Source organism: Girardinichthys multiradiatus, chromosome 22, assembly GCF_021462225.1.
Source record: "Girardinichthys multiradiatus isolate DD_20200921_A chromosome 22, DD_fGirMul_XY1, whole genome shotgun sequence".
Classification (NCBI taxonomy): Eukaryota; Metazoa; Chordata; class Actinopteri; order Cyprinodontiformes; family Goodeidae; genus Girardinichthys; species Girardinichthys multiradiatus.
The window spans coordinates 43298518-43313126 of record NC_061814.1 but is presented as its reverse complement, the minus strand read 5'-3'; positions in this window follow the sequence as shown (position 1 = coordinate 43313126).

The following is a 14609-nucleotide window of genomic DNA, read 5'->3' as shown; positions in this document are numbered from 1 at the left end:
GATTGTAATCTGTTTATGCCTTATTGGATTTATTTGACAACTGTCTTTGTAAATTCCCATACATGCTGTAGAATAAATACTGAGATGTAAAAATGATGCCGTAGCAGTCCAGAGGTCCTCTGGTTTATGTCGTCAGATGTTAAGGGACACGGGGATCCTGACGAGTGTGTGGGCAACTGGAATAAGAAATACATGGATGAGTGCAGAGAAAATTGAACCACTGGAAGGCTACTATGCAGCCATGTTAAAACTAAATTAAAAGTATAGAACAATAAAAAACAGAAGATAAACAAAGAAGGAACAGGAGGACACATGGAAAGATAAAAGACTGCACAGGAAGTATTACTGATGAAGGAAGGAAATGGCTGATATTAAGAGGTCCAGTGGCTACAAAGGGCTGAACCAGAAGACAACACAGCGGCATTAATCACTGTGACCCCGAAACAGGCACTCAGCAGAGGAGCAGCAGTGGTTGGGGCCCGTTACATCAGACAGGACCCAAGATGCAGTGTGTGCAAAGATGCCCCTGGCAGTCCAGCACCTGGTAGCTGGATGTAGATACCGGCAGAAAAACCCACATCAATGCTGTTATCGAAAAGTTGGAATAGGGAGCATCTTTGCTGAGGGCTGGAAGCCTTTAGTCATGTGGTGCTAACCAATCAGGAATGGTGGTGAAAAGCAAAGTCGTTAGGAGGGCAGCAATAACTGAGCTAGCATTCCTGAGTCAGAAAACTTCATGCAGAAGGGACATTGGAAGCTCTAAAAACAACAGTGGCTCAACAAGGAAATGCTTGTGGAGTTTCAAAGCCTTTGTTGTGCTACTGGCCATCATTCCTGCGAACAGCTAAGATACTCCATTGACCTCTGACTCCTTAGCTTCTAGTAGAGGACCTTAGCTTGAACTAAATTCTTGTCTGCAGGCAGATGTTCTGACAGAGAATGAATTGAAAAAACACCTCTTCTTACCAAGTGATGGAGTTACATCGCCGAATCTGGTTTACGTTAGGATCCACCAGCTGATCACCTTGAGGTTGTGATGTAGAGAAGACTGTCAGTCTGGGACCTTGGCACCAGTAAGATCCAATCTTTTCAGCATCAAAAAGACACTTCAAATCAGATTGTTATTCATCATCTCCATAACTCTTACTAATCCCTTACCTCTCCGCTTTGTATCCCGGAACGCGTCCTGACACCAGCAGGACCAAATTTGTACATATTCTACAATAAGCTCTTTTCAAACTTTAATCGCTGTGTCATAATTGTCTCAGACTCTAAGCAAAGCCGTTATTAATTCTCATTGCACTGACACAACAGGAAACCACAGGGGAAAACAGAGGAAATAATCCACTGGACTGTTGCAGACCACATGGATAATACTGCAGTTCCTGTTTTTTAAGAAGAGAAATAGGAAAACATCAAAATGTAATAAATACACAGTAAAATGGATCCACTGTTCCCTGAGAGCTTGGTTATTGTTTTCTGTCAGGAAGGAAGTCGAATGTTTGGGACAAATCCTGTATTATTCACAAGTTTTGAAGTTATAATCACCACCAGACCACAAGTTGTTCTGAAGAGATAGAGACTTTGTGAATAACGACTTCTGATTTGTACTCCTCAGAAAAAGCGCTGAAACAGAACGGACAGATGTGGTTTGACGTGCACATTGCTGTTGATTAATTTGTAAACGGTAACCAGAGACATCGATGAGATGACGGCTCTGCTAGAGGCCGTCCTCAGAGTGAGTCACGCCTCTCCCTGCAGTGGTCAGTAAAGTGCCTTCAGATGACATTTGTTGTAAATCTGGGCCGTATAAATGCATGAACTGATCTGAAATGTGTCGATAGAAAGTCTACACGGCTATAAAGGCCATTAATACAGGATATCCTGTGATGCCATCTAGATAATGATTTTCAAACGCTCACCCAGCTGGTCTCTAACTAAAACTTTAAACATTTAACCTGGTTTGTAAAACTGTAATTTCTGTTAATCCTGGGCTTCCAGAGCACCAAAAGAGTGATTTTTCTGATTGAAAAATAAAAAGCAGCAGAGAGGAAAGATTGGTAATTAATACTGCTGTCATACTGGAACGTTTGGACAGCAGCAGATCTGGTGTTAAATAATTATGATGTTTATAACTCTGGTTTAGACTGCTTATTATGTTGAAATTATACCTTCAAAAACTGGCTGTGGGACATGAAATTAGGCTTTTATCCAGTTTGGTTCATCTGACATTAAAGAACTATTACAGCTGTGTTTTTCTTTACTGTCAAGCTAATTGAAACAAAAACCGAAGATTTGGTACCGAAGCGTCAGACATTAGCAAGCCAATAAGAACAACTCCTCATAGGCTGTAGCTTTATCTTCCATTTCTAATTAAACGCATTTTATTCTTCTAAGAATGTTCCAAAATCTTTTACAGGATGGCTTTGGTTGCTTTAAAAGCCATGTTATACTTTTTCACAAAGCTACCATTGGCAACCATTTTAGGGACAAGTTCATATCCTGTCAAGAGAAAAGGGAAACATTGAGGGAAAGTATTAAATGACAAGCTGTGATGTTTGGGTTCAGTGTTTTAGCAGAAACACTGAGAAAACAGATAAAAGTTTAACCGTTTAATTGTCCCATGAAGAAAACAGTTAGCATGAGCTGAGATCTTTAGACTGTAATCTGCTGCAGTTCAAGGGGGAGAGAGAATGAATTCATAAGGTTATTATCAAGCTGAATTATGATGGGTGAATGCCTACAGGAGGATTTAGTGATGGTTGGCTGCAGGAGGCACTGAGGTTCTGGAGAGCTTCAGCATTGCTGCTGTTTCTGGTGTGAATCGGATCCTGATGACCTGGTGAGGCTCCTTGGTGTCGGTGAAGGCGTGAGACTGGCAGACAGGCAGGCGAGAAAGGAGCTGTATGAAGATCCAGGAGAAGAAGTTCCTAAAGGAACTTGATGTTCCAGATGAGTCCTGACAATCTTTGTGTTGTAGAAGGTGAGTCAACAATCTTCTTCAGGAGGAGCAGACAGAGGAATCACTGAGATGCAAGGAAACACAGAGTAAGTAACTCAAAGAGAACGCAGATTGCAGTTTCACCGCATCTTGTGGATCAAGAGCCACTGGTGTAGAACCAAATCCCAGCTGCCCATGCAGCCCAGTAAACACCTCAGAGGTGAATCTGAAACAGAAAATAAAACAGCATCAGAACCATGACCTAAAGCAGGGACCTCCTGACCCCACCTGATGAATCTCTGAGCCGGGCTGGACACAGTAACGATGATCTATGAAATAAATCTTTTAAGGTTTGGTGTAGGTGCAGATTTTAGCCTCTATGTGCACCCGCTCAGGCTGACTGGTGGGAAGACGGTGGAAAACTGAGGGCTGCTTGACAACTTTTTTTTGCTGATGAAGGTTACTACAGAGGAGAAAAAAAGCAAGTAATAAATAAAAAATGTTACGAAACATTTACTTTGATGTGGAGACAGAAAACACAAGCTGTTTAATCTAAGGTGCATTTTAATTAATAAATTCAGGATCAAAGCTTGAGTTCACTGTGGTTGTGTGTAAGTCATTTATTACAGCCTTCCCTGAAAAGCATTGTTAATTCCAAATAAGGTCACTAAAACAGCTTAAAACTGCTAAAAGTAAAATGTTTGCTTGACTTGGAGCTGAGGAAGCTGCAGGGGTGCAGCCACACATGAGCGAACATTCAGAATCAGACAGGGAAACCAGATGAAGCCAAGAAAAAAGGAACCAGAGGTTCAGAGGTGATGCAGCTCAACTGTAACAGGCCTGTTTGTTGTAACACAAGCGGCCTCCAAAAAGAGAAAAATATAAATGAGCAAGCTTCATCCCACAAACATGAACGGAAAGTGGCTTGAGAGGACAGCCACCCTCATTCTGGGTTTGGCAGGAGACCAACGGGTTCTGTCCAATTACCAGAATCATACAGAGAAAAGGTTACTGGATAGATGGAGAAGCCATTGGTTTTTATTTTATAGCCCCATCTGCCTTGGTGCCTGAAGTATAGCTTTCATGCAAACGTTGCATCTGAATTCCTTACAGAACATCATCAGCTTTAAAGACGTTGTTTCAAACTTCCTTAAATGAACCCAATTACAGCACAATCAATAAGACTTGCTTTAAAATGACAGACTGCCGTTGAAAGGTTTAACAGAAATTAAGAACGGTCCAGAAGGTAGGAGGATCTCTAAAATGTTAAACTTAATGGTGATGAATTGGGAAGTTAGGAGGAGACATGGAGAAAGAGCATAAACACATGACAGAAGACATTAACAGAAAGTAAGGCAGATGGCTGTGCTGAACAGAGAGGTTCACCAGAACAAACATCAGGAACTGAAAGTGGGTTCAGCTGTGATGGGAAGGAAACTCAGGGATCCTTTGATTCAGAAACCCACCTTTATTCCTCAACATCTTCATTTTATCCCAAACAATGTATTCCTTCCTTATTTTCTTTTATATCCTTGAAATAAATGCATTTAAGACAAGTTTTACTAAAGTCCTGGGAAGCTCACACCTTAAGGGTGAATGTTACTAAAATTTGAAGCCCCATTACATTACTCAGCATCTTTTTGCATTTCAGAGGCGTATGAAGATCCTAACATTCAGTAAATGACACTCCAGCATCGTTTTTTACACATCCACTGCTTCAGTATACGATCTCTAAACCAGGATGCTTTGCATTTTTTAGACATAATGAAAAATACTCCAACATGTCAGGGTCCTCAGGTGTTTGAGATTTTGGGTTTCTATTAGGTCTCTGTCGTTTATGTTCTCTAGTTGCTGCCATTTTAGTTCATTCACGTGTGGATTCAGTTTGTAGGTCTTTCTTTTACTTTTACATATTTCTCTCAGATTTCGTCCATGTGCTGCTCTCTGCTCAGATCCTGTTCATCAATCTCCTCCTCTCAGCTCCCTGCCTTAATGCTCCTCAGCTGTTTCTTATCGCTCACAGTTGCTTGCCATACCTTTCTCCTCACTTTCTGCTGTGTGCAAGCTCTCTAATTTTTATCCCTCCCTGCTGGATTCTTCTGTTAGATCGCCTTGTTCTCTGCATCATGGTAAAGATGCAAGACACGTCTTTGATGGCATGGCCATGTTATGCACATGAGCAGGAACTCTGTTGCGAGCAAACCGGTCAGCAGATGATGCAGTCAACTTGGGTCTACACTTCGTCTGCACCGCCTCAACCACCCAGCGACACATACCAGGATCTTGTTTGTGGAATTCATCTCGTCCTTTAACACGATCTACATCCCTCCATCCAGGACTTTTACACATCTACGGTCAGGAAAAGGGCATCTAACCCCTCTGCAGACCCCACACATCCTGGTTACAAATGGTTTAGACTTTTACCTCCAGGTTGGTGCTATAGAGCAATAAATCCAGCCACCACAGAGAGTTTCTTCCCCCAGGCTGTCTGTCTGATGAACACCTCACATCCGGAGTAGTCAGATACTCCACAAAATACGCGTATATGCCCTGTCAGAACGTGCATTTGTAAAAAAAAAAAAATGGAAAGATACACTGGGTTTACAGATGGCTGTGTTATCATGTTTATTAGGTTTGGTGCTGGACCAAAACGCAGACATGAAGTTGGAATTAACACGTTGAGGATTTGAATTAAGAAAAGCTACAGGGCTTGAACGAGCACAGGCAGAGTGACGGGAGGAGCCAGCAATGACAACCAGAGAGCTTATGTACAGAAGAAAGGGTGGAGGATGACAATGGATGCAGCTGAGCTGATCAGCAGGATTTGGAACAGCTGTGGAGGAGAGCAAACCTGGAAAACACCTCTCTGAAAATAATGAACTGAGAATGGCAAGACCATTTGGATCTAAATTAACAAGGAAATGATCAAAATACAATTGAAAACCTAAACCACCAAGCATTGTAACATATACATGTACATTGTTTCTGTAGTTTCAATTTCCTCTAAAGTTTATATATTTGTACTTAATATCTGTAAGCATGTGAAACCTTGGCCAATAAATCTGATTCTGATCTTTGAAAACTGTTTTACTTTATGCATCATTGACAGAATAAATGAATTATGGTGACTGGTTAAGGTGTTGATTAACTAATAGGAATTTTCACAATTCATCCTTGTTAAAGTAAAAAAAACATCTATACAATTTATAACAGCACATGCTGAAGACAACATAGTGGTACAGTGTGAAAACAAACAGTCTGTTCTTAAAATGGATTATGTTCAAGGAAATGAAAGTCCTGCTGTTTTAAATATAAAGACTTTTGTGGCAAACTAAATATGACTGGTTGAGTCAGGCCAGTAAATGTTGTTGGTTTTAAACTAGCTCAGAAGAAATTCCATGTTTTTCTCAGGTTAGGAGGTTTTTATGCACAAGTTAAACCCGACCCCTCATTTTTTTGTCTCCAGTGAATCCCATTTTGCCAGCTGTGACAAGGATCAGCTCATCTGCAGGACAGGAGAAGAGAAGATTGCATAAACCTGAGGAAGAGCTGACAGGAAAGCTGTGAACATTGATTTCTATGTGTCCAGTTCAGCTTTGAATAACTTTCACTTCTCACTGGATCTGTAAAGTTTCCAGTGTCAGGTGTCAGCTTCTTCAGGGTCAATCTTTTCACTGATGCAGCTCTGAGTCGGTCACTCTCTGACAGCCTGCAACATGAAATATGATTTGAGTGCATATCAGAGCAAAATTACGAGATGCACACACACCTTGCAATACTGTCCTGTAATTTCAAATAGTTCGCACGCTTGCATCGTGCCGTGGGATTCTACGTGTAAAGTTTTCTTTTATTAATTACTTTATTCTCAGAAGCTGTAAGGTGAAGAGGCCTCCAGTGAATGAAATCCCATCCACACTAATTAAACATGTTGGAAAGAAAAAGGTAGCAGAACTCTTTCACACAAACATTAACCTCTAGATTAAACAGACGCTCTGCACCAGAGGCAGCTGGCTGGAGAAAGTCACTAACGAGGCTGCAAGCAATCCAGAAATCAAGCCTGATCTGAAGCAGGAAACAAACTATGACTGGAACTGCTCACAGGAGTAATTTAGACCAACTGGCAGAGAACTGTGGAGCTCTTTACACAAACCAGGGGAGATGAAAATGAAAATGTGCACAATTAAATCAGTTTCAAAGTAAAACAGGAAAAAAAGATGACCTTACATTTTTCTTCATCCAACTCAAGCAGCTGATTTCAGCTGATTGAATCCGTGAGATTGTTCTTTCGGTCATGATCCATATCTTGTGACCATACGTGATGGGTAGAATGAAGATCCAGAGCCTTACCTTCAGGTCAGCTCCTTCTTCACTTCAAAAGCCCAGGGCAACATCCTCCATCAGGCAGATGTAGCTCGTAGTCTCCTCCTTCATCCTGCCACCACTTTTAAACAACACATTCCTGGAGTTTGGCCGGGCCCAGCCAGAGGAAACAAGCTGGCCTCATTTTGAACCCCCACCTGGGGAAGGGCGGGGCCTGCGCCTATTCTAGATAATAATCTGGCTAACCAAGACAGAAGAAATAGTGCATAAAGTACAGAAACAGGACAGACAGAAAAGGCCAGAATCAAACCAAAATACATCCAAACCCATTAATCATGACATTTAACACATTCAGACATTTAGCCAGTGGGATGTCACACTCTGTTGGACTCTGGTTAGACCTATACTAGCATCATGTTCTGATATTTTCTGTGTTTCTTGGTCAAACCAGAACTTTCCTTCAGTACCGTTGTTTCCTCACTGCAGTTGAGCCTGAAACCTGCCAAGAAGATGATCAAATCAGTAAGGAAGACCCTTACATGACATTTGATAATGTCATGGTACTTCGTTGCAGCCCGAACATCTCCTGCATCTTCTGAGTGTATACAGTAAAATGAGCAGTGTTAATTTAACACTTAAAGAGTCAATTTCAACACCGATCCGGTGAACATCTGGTCCTGCCCTGTACAGTGTTAAAGTTACACTGCTCTCAGTGTTATGTTTTCAGTTGATTTTACACTGATTAGAGTTAAATTGAGTTATAGAGTAAAAATCATTTAACACTCACAATTGTTAATATACTTTTACTCTGTAAGATAAACAACACTCCTAGTGTTAGTTAAATATGACACTGCTACTTTTTAAGTATTCTAAATAATCTACATTTTTTATTCTCAAGTGTAAAATCTATGTAACACTCACTGTTAATTAAATTTTACTCACAACAATGTTAGTCTGTAACTAATCCAGTGTCAAAAAAATTACTCAATTATATATGGTTTTATTATAAACCTACTAATATTTTTTACCAATATACTGCCAAAAATTTGCAAACATATAGGACAAAAAAACCAAAACATTATCTTCCTCACCTAATCAGTTTAAGTTTCATACAAAAATTAATTGCACTTAGGCTTCAGCATTTGTAGCTATACAACTTTATTACTTTGAAGAACTTGACAACATTAGTTGCATTTTTAACAAAGTAAGCAATTTTTGTATTCTTTCAGATAACAGATAGTCCTTTGAAGTCAAACATTCAATAATCAACTGCAACCACCAATCTTTTGGAAATAACACATTTTACAATTCTAACTTTCAGAAGTGAAATACATTAAGGTGCAAGATCATCTTGAGAAGATAACCACAAAAAGTGACTAACACCAAATAAAATGTCAAAGATCGTAAGGTTTTAAAAATAAAATTTATGTAAAGTAGGTACATTAATTGGTTATATTGCCTCTTGGGTTGTTGCCATGTTACATTTAAAAAACTCCATCTTCACTTTTGACAGCAGCAAGGTGCAAGGTAAAGGATGACTGTATCCTCAGAGCCATAACGTGAAAATTCTGGTGCTGAATGTGTTGCAGTTTGATACACTGAGGTGGGAGAAAATGATATTTCCAGGGTCAGGTGAGCTGAAGTTGACACCTGAGAACAGCTGGACAAAGTTCTCTCCTTAGAAGCTAGAAGTCACCAGAAAAAAAGTATAACAAATGAATAAGTGAAGTCCTTTGCACTGGTTGTCAGCCCAAAGTTTCATAGTGTTTTGGTAATAGTCAAAATGCAAAGGAACATTCAGAAGGAACTTGGAATCAAGAAAAATCAAGCTTACCATGGCCAAATGTGATGGTCAATATGCCATTACTGGGCTGACGCACTAGTTCCTCAAATATTTCTGCATCCACCTCAGTTCTTGTGTCAAACAGTGTGATGCCCTCAACGACAGGTGGAATGGAGAACTTCATGAAAGCTAGGGAGAAAACAACACATTTAAATTATCACTGAAATATTTCAAATTTAGGATTTACACTATCAGTTAACAAAACAAGAAAGTGGTGAATAGAACCCAGAATGGTTAGTTGAGAATCGACATTCAACTCATTTCAATTTTTATTATAAAACAGTTTTTGTACAGAAATATGGAAAAAGGCTCTCTGTGTTTATACAGATAAATGTATTGCTCACTTCTACTTGGGTTCACTCAAGATGCAGACTGTAAAGAGCAGGACTGGCATACATCTAAACATCTTCAACCAAATTGTTGAACAGTCTTTCATTCACAATCATTGCTTACCAGCATTCAAGAATTCTTCCTGGCTTGGTTCACTGATCTTCACATACTTCTGTTCCGTATATATTTTTGTTTTAATAAGCATAATGTTTTCTACAAATAATAATAAATAAAAAAAATCTAATGGGAATTAAGAGCTAAATAAACAAATGTAAATTATTATTTTGATCTTTAACCTAACAGTCTCAAATAAAACCTATAATCGATATACCACAACAAACAAGGCAAAGATGAAACCTTATACAAAAAAATATATGGTTTTTACATACATTTTGGAGTGAATTACCCATATCAAATTACCAGCAGATTGCAACACTCTTTCCTGCTTATGACAGGTGTACGCAGAAATATGACTGATGATTGGATATATGAAGACCACAACGTCTTGCACAACCCTCACGACTAGAATCTCTGTGTAGGTAGACAATTAATAAAAATGTAGCATAAGGAATCTATCAGAACCAAACGGTGTAATGTGTAATATAAAAATAATTATACAATGAGAAAGATAAATGTATCATGACCAAACACTGGATGTTTAAAGTAAAAAGTTTCTTAAATCAGTTTTACAACTACAATTATAGGCTACCTTAATTTTGGTCTCCATATGTATGAATTATTATATGACTGGTTATTTGGACACTTTACATAATACGCCTTGTCTCTTAGCACTTTCATGAAAGAAATCATAATGTATTTGCATGATATTAATACCAATCTTGCGTTATTTTTACTATGCGCTTCAGAAAATGTTGATGCGTTTAGCAGTGACAGGGCAGAAAATGTTGGGTAATTACGGTAACCTAACCAGATATAATTTTTCCTAAATTACTTTAAAGGAACTGCCAATCATGTAGTTGCTTATTGCTTGAGGATTATTTCACATTCGTTGAAAAATGTCTGTAGAAATAAGCTTAACTTTTATAAGATACACTTAAAAGGTGAAATAGCTAAGATTTAATTAAGTAACACCAACGATACTGCTGTTTCAGAGGAACCGCGTTGTGCTCAGCTCCCGCCGAAGGAGTTTCCCCCCAAGGCAAATTAAAAACGTAACCCGGGGTTTGCATTTGGAGCTCCAGCCAGGTGCATGTAGTCAATCCCCCAAATCAATCCCCAAGTATTTTATAGGTTCCTATCAATGTTAAGAAGCGTAGTGACCAGTTAATGCAACATTATGTCTAAAATGCCATTTTTATTTACTGCTAAATAGGATAACACTTTGCAGGTTTAAGCTAGCTAACAACTCCTTACATACATTCATGAAAAGCACATTTTTCTTCTCACAGAAACAAGTTCCTTCTGAACACCATGTTATCGCATTATGTTGCTTTAACTATAAGGACAGGGAAAATTTGGAAAATAATTGAAAATTGAGAAAAACTTACCAACACTTTTCAGCAAGGTGGAGAAGTTGAAAATGGCGCTGAGAAAATTCTGGTCAGTCTGGCGGAGCTTTTCAGAGTAACACTCAGTTTGAAGAATTTCCATTAACACTGAATTATGGTGTTGTATTAACTCCGACAGAGTGCATTTTCTTTGACACTTGACAAATTACAATGTAAAGAGTTATTTTTACAAAACCTATTTTAACTCTGAATATTTACACCAACACTGCAGAACATAAGGAGATATTTCACACTCACTGTTGTTGAATTGACTCTTATGTAGTTAACATGCTCTGACACTGCTTATTTGACACTGAGGATTTTACTGTGACGTGATCCTGGGAGAAACCCCACATTTAGTTTCACTGACTGCATCTAACACACGTCTGCTAAAGCCAGAAGATCAGCTTGGTCTGATTAAAGGTGCCCCAGAACAACCAGCAGTCTTCACCAGATATGTCTGAGCTCCAGACAGAGGTGTCAGGAGGTGTGTGAAAGAATCTGCTAAACTGCAGACCATAAATGCAGCTCATTGCAAACATAAACAGCCTTACTGCAGCTGCTCTAAAGGCAGAAATGTTAACATGATCCTTTCTTTCGCAACATTTATTATATTATTTTCTTTTGATAACTTCACTTTCAGACAAATATAGCTGGAGATATTTTTAATTAGTCTGGTGAACAGATTATATCCCAACGTCCATATACATCTTAAATGGTGTACATTGTCTTTTTTCCTGTTTCCAGACCAACAGATATGCATAAAGACACAGAAAGTGACCAATCAAAAGATTTAGTTGTTTGGGGTGTAAACTGAGCTGCGAGGTTGTTTCTGGTGATGGTAATGAGAGTGGAGAGATTGTGTAGAGAGTGAAAACTCCCCTGAAGCATTGACAGACCTCATTTACTCTGGTTTTAGTAGACGGAGATGTTTCTTCCAGGTGATTTCAGTTTGGGCTTTTCTTTCTGAAGAAACTGTGTAGCTTCAACAAATCTGACCAATGTAAAATATGACTTACTGAAGAGCAGCGAGAAGACTAGAGGTCCACAGAGTCCTGAGTGGAACATGGGGACGTTTCCTTCCAACAGTCTGGATTGTTTGAAGCTGTTGGGCTTTTGTCATACGTTTGCGTGTGGTACCAGTCCACAGTCTGGAATATGTTCAGTGTGCTTCAGTTATTAATGAGGACAGAAAACATGGTGGCTTGTAGGGAAACACAGCAGTGGCACCAAAACAGAAGGAAACAATAAAAAAGCTTCTGGAACGAGTTATTATTATTAGTAGAAGCAGTAGCAGTAGCAGTAGTAGTAGTAATAGTGTTTTTATTATTGTTGCTATTATTATTAGAAGTTGCATTAATCACAGTTTTTTAACTGCTATTATCAACATAATTTATTAATTATTAGATTTAAAATGACCCAGATAATTCAAACAATGGACTAATTTCTGAATCTGATACGGTTTTTAAACAACTTGATAGTAATGATGATAGTGATGAACAAACATTGGGGAATGCATAAATAAAAATACACTTAAATATTTTGCAATATTGCAGAAATTAAATATATTTTTCATCTTAATATTTCCTCAATGAATTTCCTAATCAGTCTCATGAGGCCTTTTACCATGCCATACCTCATGGCACCAGCAGCCTTCGAGGTAATTATTGTGTTTATTCTCTGGTCTAACTCGAGTGAGAATGGTTGATGCGTTCCTCTCCAGCACAGTGGATCATCAATGCCCGGTTAGCGCAGCGGTCTCAGAAAGCTGGAGGGAGCAGAGACGTCTACAGCGAGCCTCACAGTCACCATGACATCCTCTGTTAGGATCTCAGTGGCTTTGTCTGCTGCTCTGTTCCTGACCCAGGCTCAGATCATGGCTCTTTTCTTGCCCATGGGATAGTGATGGTGCTGAAGGGCTTCATGACATTTAGGAGGCAGAAAAAACCTTTTTAGAGGTCAGGAAGGTGGAGAGGATGGAGCCACATCAGAACCAGTCATGTTGAGATGCAGCGTGACTGTTTTAAACTAACTTATGGCTTGAAAGCTCACATTTAATTTAATTTAATTTAATTTAATTTAGGGCTGCATGGTGGTGCAGTTGGTAGCACTGTTGCCTTGCAGCAAGAAGGTTCTGGGTTCAATTCCCAGCCAGGGGTCTTTCTGCATGGAGTTTGCATATTCTCCCCGTGCATGTGTGGGTTTTCACCGGGTACTCCAGCTTCCTCCCACAGTCCAAAGACATGCCTGTTAGGTTAATTGGTAACTCTAAATTACCCTTAGTTGTATGAATGAGTGTGTGCTTGGTTGTTTGTGTGTTGCCCTGCGATGGACTGGCGACCTGTACAGGGTGTACCCCGCCTCTTGCCCATAGACAGCTGGAGATAGGCACCAGCAACCCACTATGGAATAAGCGGTAGAAAATGACTGACTGATTTAATGTTAGATTTTTAAATGTACATGACCCCTCAGCGCTAATTGTTACACAGATGCAAACAGTCATAAAGCTCAGCAGGTCCAGAAGTCCGGATCTGACGACACACACATCTGAGTAGAACAATTATGCTGGACTAAGGTTCTAGTAGTAATTAACACTACAAACTGTAAACAGTGTTAATGCAAACATATTATTGAAGGGAAGTTTTGAAATGTATATATTAGATCTGATTATTAAAATGAGATTAACCTTTAAGTAGGTATTAAGCATACATTTCATTAAGCCCACCTTTATGTGTTAAACATTTTTTTTATTGATTTGATGTGATATGCTAATCTTTAATTAGATATGTTGTTTTCATTAGCTTAAAGTTTATTAAATTTACAGAAACAAAGGCTTAAAAGCATCAGTCTGTGTGGAATTAGTTTATACAATGTAAGTTAAAATAAAATAGACTTATAGTATTATTCTTATAAATTGAATATGACTGTAAACATGAAATACCTTGGTTCAAGGGTGAGGGTATGATGTCCGAGACAGCGCACCCTCATTACTCTTAGAAACACTCTCCTATCAGATTAAAGTGTCGATGCAGAGCCAAAGAATAACACTCATCACATCAGATTTACATTCAGACGAGTTTTATTTGCTTTCTTCTGTAACCAAATGTTCATCTTAAGGAGGGCTTTGGACCACTGAGCAACAATCCAGTTCTCGTTCTCAGCCCAGGAAGTGGATACACCCCCCCCCATACATTTTTTACCCACATTGTTTTCCTTCCACTCAACTTTCCATGAATGCTGCATTTACCTTTTTCACATAAAACATTTCTGAGACACAAATCTTTGGGTTTTTAATTATCTTCAGCTGTAATCATTAAAATTAGAAAATATTAAGGCTTGAAAGATTCCTCTATGTGTAATGAATCTATATATGAGCTTCACTTTCCAAAATAAGTGGTGAAAGACAGTAACTTTTTTATGATATTCACATGTTTTGAGCTGTATTTGTGATCTGGTTCCAGGAAAAGGTTTCTATAGAGGTTCATTTGAAGCTCGTCCTGCAGCTACTGGGGTCAGACAAGCAAATAATTAGCTGAATGTGAAAGAACATGATGTTTCCAGATTACACCCTGTCAAAGTCCAGCAAACTAAAACAACTAAATCAGAACAAAAATCTCCAAGTAATTTATTACTCTAACAGTTTTATGCCACAAAGTGCTGACCTACA